At 47.4% G+C, this 8,321-nt stretch overlaps 1 protein-coding gene across 10 annotated transcripts in view; it reads right to left on the bottom strand.

The window, feature by feature from the left end:
- Nucleotides 1-7,739, bottom strand: part of PHACTR4 (phosphatase and actin regulator 4) — a 132,789-nt gene extending 125,050 nt beyond the window's left edge. The window contains exon 1 of one of the 10 annotated variants that reach the window (XM_513255.9): nucleotides 7,466-7,739. The gene's annotated coding sequence lies outside the window, so the exon portion shown is untranslated. Of the gene's footprint in view, nucleotides 1-6,179; nucleotides 7,130-7,465 lie in introns of those variants that run through there. The other 9 variants (XM_009451933.5, XM_009451954.5, XM_063803964.1 and 6 more) reach the window with 9 other exon arrangements.
- Between the last annotated feature and the right edge of the window lie 582 nt (nucleotides 7,740-8,321).

The following is an 8,321-nucleotide window of genomic DNA, read 5'->3' on the forward strand; positions in this document are numbered from 1 at the left end:
AGCCTGGGCGACAGAGCAGGACTCCCGTCTACAAAAAAAAAAAAAGGCTGGGTGCGGAGGCTCAGGCCTGTAATCCTACCACTTTGAGAGGCCAAGGTAGGTGGATCACCTGAGTTCAGGAGTTCGGGACCTCAGGACCAGCCTGGCCAACATGGCGAAACCCTGTCTCTACTAAAAATACAAAATTTAGCCGGGCATGGTGGTGAGCGCCTGTAATCCCAGCTACTTGGGAGGCTGAGGCTGGAGAATCACTTGAACCCGGGAGGCAGAGGTTGCAGTAAGCTGAGATCACACTGTCACTCCAGCCTGAGTGACAAGGGCAAAACTCCATTTCAAAAAAAAATTAAGGCCGGGCGCGCTGGCTCACGCCTGTAATCCCCGCACTTTGAGAGGCCGAGACGGGTGGATCACGAGGTCAGGAGATTGAGACCATGCTGGCTAACATAGTGAAACCCCGTCTCTACTAAAAATACAAAAAAATTAGCCGGGTGTGGTGGTGGGCACCTGTAGTCCCAGCTACTTGGGAGGCTGAGGCAGGAAAATGGCGTGAACCCGGGAGGTGGAGCTTGCAGTGAGCCGAGATTGCGCCACTGCACTCCAGCCTGGGCGACAGAGCAAGACTCCGTCTCAAAAAAAAAAATTAAAAGGTCTACATAGGCCCAGCGCAGTGGCTCACGCCTGTAATCCCAGCACTTTGGGAGGCCAAGGCGGGTGGATCGCTTCAGCTCAGGAGTTCAAGACTGGTCTGGGCAACATAATGAGACCTTGTCTCTACTAAAAGAAAAAAGAAAAAGAAAAAATTAGCCAGGCATGGTGGTGCACGCCTGTAGTCCCAGTTACTCAGGGGGTTGAGGTGGGAGGAGTGCTTGAGCCTGGGAGAGGTCAAGGCTGCAGTGAGCCCTGATCATGCCACTGGACTCCAGCCTAGGTGACAGAGTAAGACTCTGTCTCAATTTTTTTTTTTTTTTTGAGACAAGGTCTCACTCTGTCACCCAGGCTGGAGTCCAGTGGCACAATCTTGGCTCATTGCAACCTCCACCTCCTAAGCTCAAGTGATTCCTGTGCCTCAGCCTCCTGAGTAGCTGGGACCACAGCAGTGAAAAAAAAGAAAAAGAAAGAAGAGAAAAGAAAAAGGTCTACATAATTTGGTTACGGTTGCCCCTGTGAAGACATGGCTGTGAAAGTTTTGTTTGTTTGTTTTTTTGAGACGGAGTTTCGCTCTTGTTGCCCAGGCTGGAGTGCAATGGTGTGATCTCAGCTCACAGCAACCTCCGCCTCCCGAGTTCAAGCCATTCTCCTGCCTCAGCCTCCCAAGTATCTGGAATTACAGGCGTGTACCACCACGCCTGGCTAATTTTGTATTTTTAGTAGAGACGGGGTTTCTCCATGTTGGTCAGGCTGGTCTCCAACTCTGGACCTCGGGTGATCCACCCGCCTCGGCCTCCCACAGTCCTGGGATTAGAGGCGTGAGCCACCGCGCCTGGCCGATTGTGAAAGTTTTACAACAGGACTTTAGAGCTCCCTCAGAATAAAGAATCCATCCATTCCCTTCTCTCTTTCCTATTTTACTTATTTACTTATTTTTTGAAACAGGGTCTCCAGCTCTGTTACGCAGGCTGTAGTGTGGTGGCACAATCATAGCTCACTGCAGCCTCAAACCGTGGAGCTCAAGTGATCCTCTTATCTCAGCCTCCTGAGTAACTGGGACTACAGATGTCCACTACCATGCCTGGCTGATTTTTAATTTTTTTTTTTTTGTAGAGACAAAGTCTTGCTATGTTGCCAGGCTGGTCTCAAACTCCTGGGATAAACATAAAGTGATCCTCCTGCCTTAGCCTCCCGAAGCACTGGGATTACAGGCATGAGCCACCGGGCCTAGCCTCTCTCTTTATAAATAATCTTCTTCCAATGCTCCTTGTTTTCTTTCCTTTTGTTTTTTTTTGGGGGGGTGGGTGGGGGCGGGCAGGGGTGGTGGGAGGATGGAATCTTGCTCTGTCACCCCGGCTGAAGTGCAGTGGCACAATCTCTGCTCACTGCAACCTCTGCCTCCTGGGATCAAGCAAGTCTCATGCCTCAGCCTCCCAAGTAACTGAGACTACAGGCATGGGCCACCACCCCCAGCTAATTGTTTTATTTTTAGTAGAGATGGGGTTTCGCCATGTTGGCCAGGCTCGTCTCGAACTCCTGGCCTCAAGTGATCTGCTTGCCTTGGCCTCCCAGAGTGCTGGGATTACAGGCGTGAGCCACCGTGCTGGGCCTCTTCTTCTAATAGTAGTAAAAATAACTTGCTACAGGAATTTGAAGCGAATAATGTATCCAAATACTTATTCTACTCCCTCTTAGAAACAATCCACAGATAGGAAGAGCAAGAATCAATTACATCCATGTTAAAGACAAGAAAACTAAAGCTCAAAGAGGTTGAGTTGCTCAAGGTTGCAGTTATATGAGGGAATTTTATTTATTTAGTGCTTATTTACTGTCAGACTCCTTCCTCTTCCCAGCCAACCCTAATCAGTAGGTAAACCCCAAGAGGGAAAATACTTGTTTTCACTGTTTTGTCCTCAATGTCTACAACAGTGCCTAGAATATAACAGACTTTCCGTATTTGTTGACTGAATGAACAGATGGTTTTGGAAATGAAGTAAACCAACAGCAAAAGCACAAGGAAAAAAAGTTCTTTCCCATTATAATGCAATAATAAAAGATTTCAAACAGGCTACTACCAGTTAGAAAGGCTAGACTACATAATGGTATTGACTCAATTCCATTGGCATGTTATGCATTTTACCTAATAAGTAAGGGAGGTGAAATAGGTTTCTGTTTCTGATGTCACATTCATGGCATGTACTAACATAAATCCAAGACTTAACTGCAGGTTTGAAACTGATTAAAAGTTTTTATTAAAAGCAGAAACTAGAGAAAGCATTCTCTTGAGTCCCGATGGTCTGACTAAAAAAGTACAGTATCTTAATTTCGGTTCTGTCTTCAATGTTAGTTTCAGCAGCCAAAGCTATTGTATTTATGTTCTCCAACATATTTAATAAACCTTATAGCAAAGATTAGGGGAAACCAAAACTGAGTAACTCACCACTTTTTGAGCGTTGCATAAAACTGCCATTCTGCCTAGGCACAAGGTAATCACAGCATATGAGAAGACAAAGTAATGGGACCAATGTTCAATATAATTTAAGAGAAAGACTCATTGTTTATGGTTCCAGAAATTCCAGTTCCTTGTAAATCAATTTGCCTTAATTGGAAAATATTTTCCATTTTCTCCAATATTTAGATTTTAGCAAATTAAAGCTGTTGGTGCTGGTAAGATTAGTAGCTGTAATAAGTGTGAGGTAACTGAAAGAGGACTAGATTTGAAGTATGGTTTACTCTGATATTTCCTACCTGGGTTAACTATAACCTTGGGCAAGTCACTTCAACATTTTAGAGGCTAGGCTTTATCAGCTGTAAAATGAGAGTAAGAACCATCTCACAGAACTGTAGTGAGGATTAAATGACACAATGTGTATTAATTTGTTTAAAAAATGGTACTGGGAGGCCGGGCATGGTGACTCATGTCTGTAATCCCAGCACTTTGGGAGGCTGAGGTGAGAGGATCGCCTGAGCCAAGGAATTTGAGACCAGGCTGGGCAACATGGAGAGACCTGTCTCTATAAAAATTATAAAATTATGGGCCAGGCGTGATGGCTGACACCTGTAATCCCAGAACTTTGGGAGGCTGAGGTGGGCGGATCATCTGAGGTCAGGAGTTCAAGACCAGCCTGACCAACATGGTGAATTCCCGTCTCTACTAAAAATACAAAATTAGCCAGGCATGTTGGCACGTGCCTGTAATCCCAGCTACTCAGGAGGCTGAGGCAGCAGAATCACTTAAACCCGGGAGGCAGAGGTTGCAGTGAGCCAAGATCGTGCCATTGCACTTCAGCCTGGGCAAAAAGAGTGAAACTCCGTCTCAAAAAAAAAACAATTATGTTTAAAACAAACAAAATAAATGAATAAATATATAGCTAGACACAGTGGCTCACGCCTATAATCCCAGCACTCTCGGAGGCTAAGGTAGGAGGACTGCTTGAGTCCAGGAGTTCAAGACCATCCTGGGCAACACAGGGAGACCTCGTGTCCACAAAAAAATTAAAAAATTAGCCAAGTGTGGTAGTGTGCACCTGTAGTCCCAGCTACTCAGAAGGCTGAAGTGGGAGGATCATTTGAGCCCAGGAGGTTGAGGCTACAGTGGGCCATGATCATAGCATTTTACTCCACCTGGGGGACAGAACAAGACCTTGCCTCAAAAAAAAAAAAATAATAATCATAAAAATAAATACTATTGAGAAAATTGTCATGTTTGTACAATTAAGCAATAGTCAATAGTAACTGCTGTTTCTTAGTTTATTATTTCTGTTTTTTTTTTTTTTTTGAGACTGAGTCTCCTTCTGTCGCCCAGGCTGGAGTGCAGTGGCGCGATCTCAGCTTGCTGTAACCTCTGCCTCCCAGGTTCAAGTGATTCTCCTGCCTCAGCCTCCCAAGTAGCTGGGATTACAGATGCCCACCACCACACCTGGCTAATTTTTATATTTTTAGTAGAGATGGGGTTTTACCATGTTGGCCAGGCTGATCTTGAACTCCTGACCTTAGGTGATCTGCCTGCCTCAGCCTCCCAAAGTGCTGGGATTACAGGTGTGAGCCACCGCGCCCAACCAGTTTATTATTAAAACTAGAGCAATTCTGTGGTTGCTTCTTCAAACTATAGCCAGGAAAACACAAAAGACCCTCACTCACTGCTGGATTAAAAATTGAAGAACTGCATTAAGGATCTACCATCCCTATACAGTATTACTAATACAATCTAGGATTCTCAAGAGTAAGTCATTTCCATTATGAGATATCAAACAAAGTAATACAGGGTGAAGGGCTTTATTTTGCCTACTCGGCTAGGGCAGGAATTAACCTATCTAACTTCAGTAACCTTCCCTGATTCATGTAAAGGGGTCCTCCTGGCTATCCTCATCCCAGAGACTTGAAACACGAATTAATCTATTTTTCAAAAGGGTTATTTGCAATGACCTTCTTTAGAATTTTTTATTGGCCAGGCCTGGTGGCTCACACCTGTAATCCCAGCAATTTGGGAGGCGGAGGCAGGTAAATCACTTGAGGTCAGGAGTTCCAGACCAGCTTGGCCAACACGGTGAAACACCATCTCTACTAAAAAAAAAAAAAAAATTAGCCAGGAGTGGTGGCACATGCCTGTAATTCCAGCTACTCGGGAGGCTGAGGCAGGAGAATCGCTTGAAACCAGGAGGAAGAGGTTGCAGTGAGCCAAGATCACGCCACTGCACAGCCTGAGCAACAGAGCAAGACTCCATCTCAAAAAACAAATATAGTATTCTGTATCTTAAGGTTTAATACCAGCACTTTGGGAGGGAGGATCACTTGAGCCCAGGAGTCCAAGACCAGCCTGGGCAACAGAGTGGGACCCCAATCAATACAAAAATTTTTTAAAAAAATTTTTTAATTAGCCGGGCTGGTGGCCTGTGTCTGTTGTCCCAGCTACTCTGGAGGCAGAGGCTTGAGCCCAGGAGGAGGTCCAGGCTGCAGTGAGCAGTGCTTAACTCACTGCACTCCAGCCTGGGAAACCCAGCGAGACCCTATTTCAAAAAATAAATACATAAAAATTGGCCAGGCACGGTGGCTCACGCTTATAATCCCAGCACTTTGGGAGACTGAGGCGGGTGGATCACCTGAGGTTAGGAGTTCAAGGCCAGCCTGGCTAACATGGTGAAACCTTGTTTCTACCAAAAATACAAAAACTAGCTGGGCATGGTGGCACACACCTGTAATCCCAGCTACTCAGGAGGCTGAGGCAGGAGAATCGCTTCAACCTCGGAAGTGGAGGTTGCAGTGAGCCAAGATCGTGCCATTGCATTCCAGCCTGGGTAACAAAGTGAGATTGTCTCAAAATAAATAAATAAATAAAAATAAATTAAATTAAATTAAATAGTCGGGCACAGTGGCTCATGCCTCTAGTCCCGGGCATCTGGGAGCCTCTGGTGGGAGGATGGCTTAAGCCAAGAAGTTCGAGGTTACAGTGAACTAGGAGCTCTCCACTGTACTCAAGCTTCAGCAACCAAGCTAGACTCTTGTCTCAAATGAAACAAACAAACAAATTTTACCTTAAGCTGATTCTAGCAATGCAGTCTTCCAACAGGAGGACATACACAGTTACCATTATCTAGTCAAATTTGATCGAATCCACAATCCACGCAGTTCCGCGGTTTTCGGTAAGAATCTACCACACCTCATCCCCTAAACTGGCTTCATTTCTAAACTGGCTTCATTCCTTTTTTTTTTAAGATGGGGTCTTGCTGTGTTGCCCAGGCTGGTCGCGAACTTCTGGCCTCAAGCGATTCTCCTGCCTCAGCCTCCAGAATAGTTGGCATTACAGGCGCGCACCACCACGCCCGAAATTCATTTCTTTAATTTGGCGAAAAAGTAAGTGACTTCTAGAAGCCACTGGGTTTCTGGTTCCTCTATAAAGCAAATTCTTCCACTGAAGGACTTTTTCCTTCCATTGTTTGTTTTAAAAAGAACAAGAAAAGGAAGAGGTTGGAAGGAGCGAGGAGCTGAGTGTCCGAATGAAGCACTGGAGGTTTTTTTTTTTTTTTTTTTTTTTGCAAGCAATCAGTGATGCCCTGTAAGTCACTCTCCTCCGAGATTTGGGAGGTGCGTGAACTGCCATTCTACCATTCACCACTGGTTCTTTGATCCACCGATCACAGATGTGAGCTGCACAGACATCGCAGCAAATTCGATGCCTTCCCAGTTTCCCGGAGCCGGGGTGTAGAGGGTGGGAGAGAGGGGTCGCTTCTTTTCCTTAATCTCATCTCTCCACCAAGAAAAACGTCTGGAGTTTCGTGTCCTGAAGCCGCCCAGGCTGATGTTTAAAAGTTAAATAATAACCTCCAGGTTTTTACAGAAACTCCGCCTGGCTCCGAAGCCCCCGTTCTGCCCAGCAGGGGTGCAGAGGTCTGAGGCAGGACGGTTTTGAAAAATGTACTTTGACCCGATCCGGTTACTGTAACCGGATCCCCAGGGAGCAGTCCCTGTTGGGGACCGGCGGAACAGGCTCCCCCGTGGCGGAGACTCCATGCACGGGCACAAAGGGGGAGCAACGCAGCCCAGACAAAAGGGCCCAGCCAAGTCTCGGGGGGCGGAGAGGGCGAGCCTGCGCGGGCCCTGCCTCAGGCGGAGAAGTCCGGGTTGGACCGTTGTGGGAGGGCCAAGGAGGGAGGCGGCGGCCCCGCCCCGCCCTGGCCCGAAGCGACGGCGACCCGGGCCGTTACCTTCTGCCCGGACCGGGACCCTCTCGCAGAGCCAAGAAAAGGGCCGCAGCCTGAGAGGAGCCCGCAGCCTGATACTGAGCGCGTCCTGCTCACTTTCCCTTGCTCGCTGAACTTACCCAGATCGCCGCCGCCGCCTCCTCAGCCTCCACAGCAGCCTCTCCCGGAAATCCTACCTGGCCCGTTGGCCGCCAGGCAGCAGCCGGAGCCCTTGGCCCCCGGGGAGGGGGAAAAAGGGAGCGGGCTGGACAGTGTAGGGTAGGACGTGTCGCCGCGGAGGCTTACGGGACTTGTAGTCCCCAGCAGGGGCCGGTTGCACGGCAAGCTGAACAAAATGGCGGGAAGCGTGCGTCCTTTCTCTCCGGGCGGTCGTCCTCCTTACGACCTCTCTGGGCATGCGCTGGCCGCTGTGCGCACCTTGTGTGTAAAAGAACTTGGGCACCTTTCCTGGTACTATGGGAGGCAAAGGTCTTTGGGCTTGGGAGGACAGGGTTCAATACTGGGCTCCAGGCAGTACCCAAAAAGGGAACTGATACAAGAGTGTTGTTTGAGAAAACTGTATCCCTGACTGGCCAAATTTCAATCATAACCTCCCCAAAGGAAAAACTATTTATTGAGGACCAATTTGAAGTGCAAAAAACGTACAAGCAAGTTATCTACCCTCAGTGTTGTGCGTAAGAAACCCAGGAATCATTCTGGACACTTCCCTCAAGCCATTAAGTCCACTCATTCTACATCCCCAGTATTTTAATTCATTTCGATATCCTTCACTACTATCACCTAGTGAAAGCCACCATCACTTCTCTCCAAGTCTCAGTAGTTTCAGGCCCTAGGCTATCACCCTCCGAAAACCTTCCTTGCTGCTGCCAGAGGACCCTTCTAAATGCAAACCCATTGTATCACACAACCTAAATTAGACCTACATGTAAAACTTGAAGCTACGGCACATCTAGAGGACATTCCAGGAGAAAAATC

The sequence above is a fragment of the Pan troglodytes genome, chromosome 1, assembly GCF_028858775.2.
Source record: "Pan troglodytes isolate AG18354 chromosome 1, NHGRI_mPanTro3-v2.0_pri, whole genome shotgun sequence".
Classification (NCBI taxonomy): domain Eukaryota; kingdom Metazoa; phylum Chordata; class Mammalia; order Primates; family Hominidae; genus Pan; species Pan troglodytes.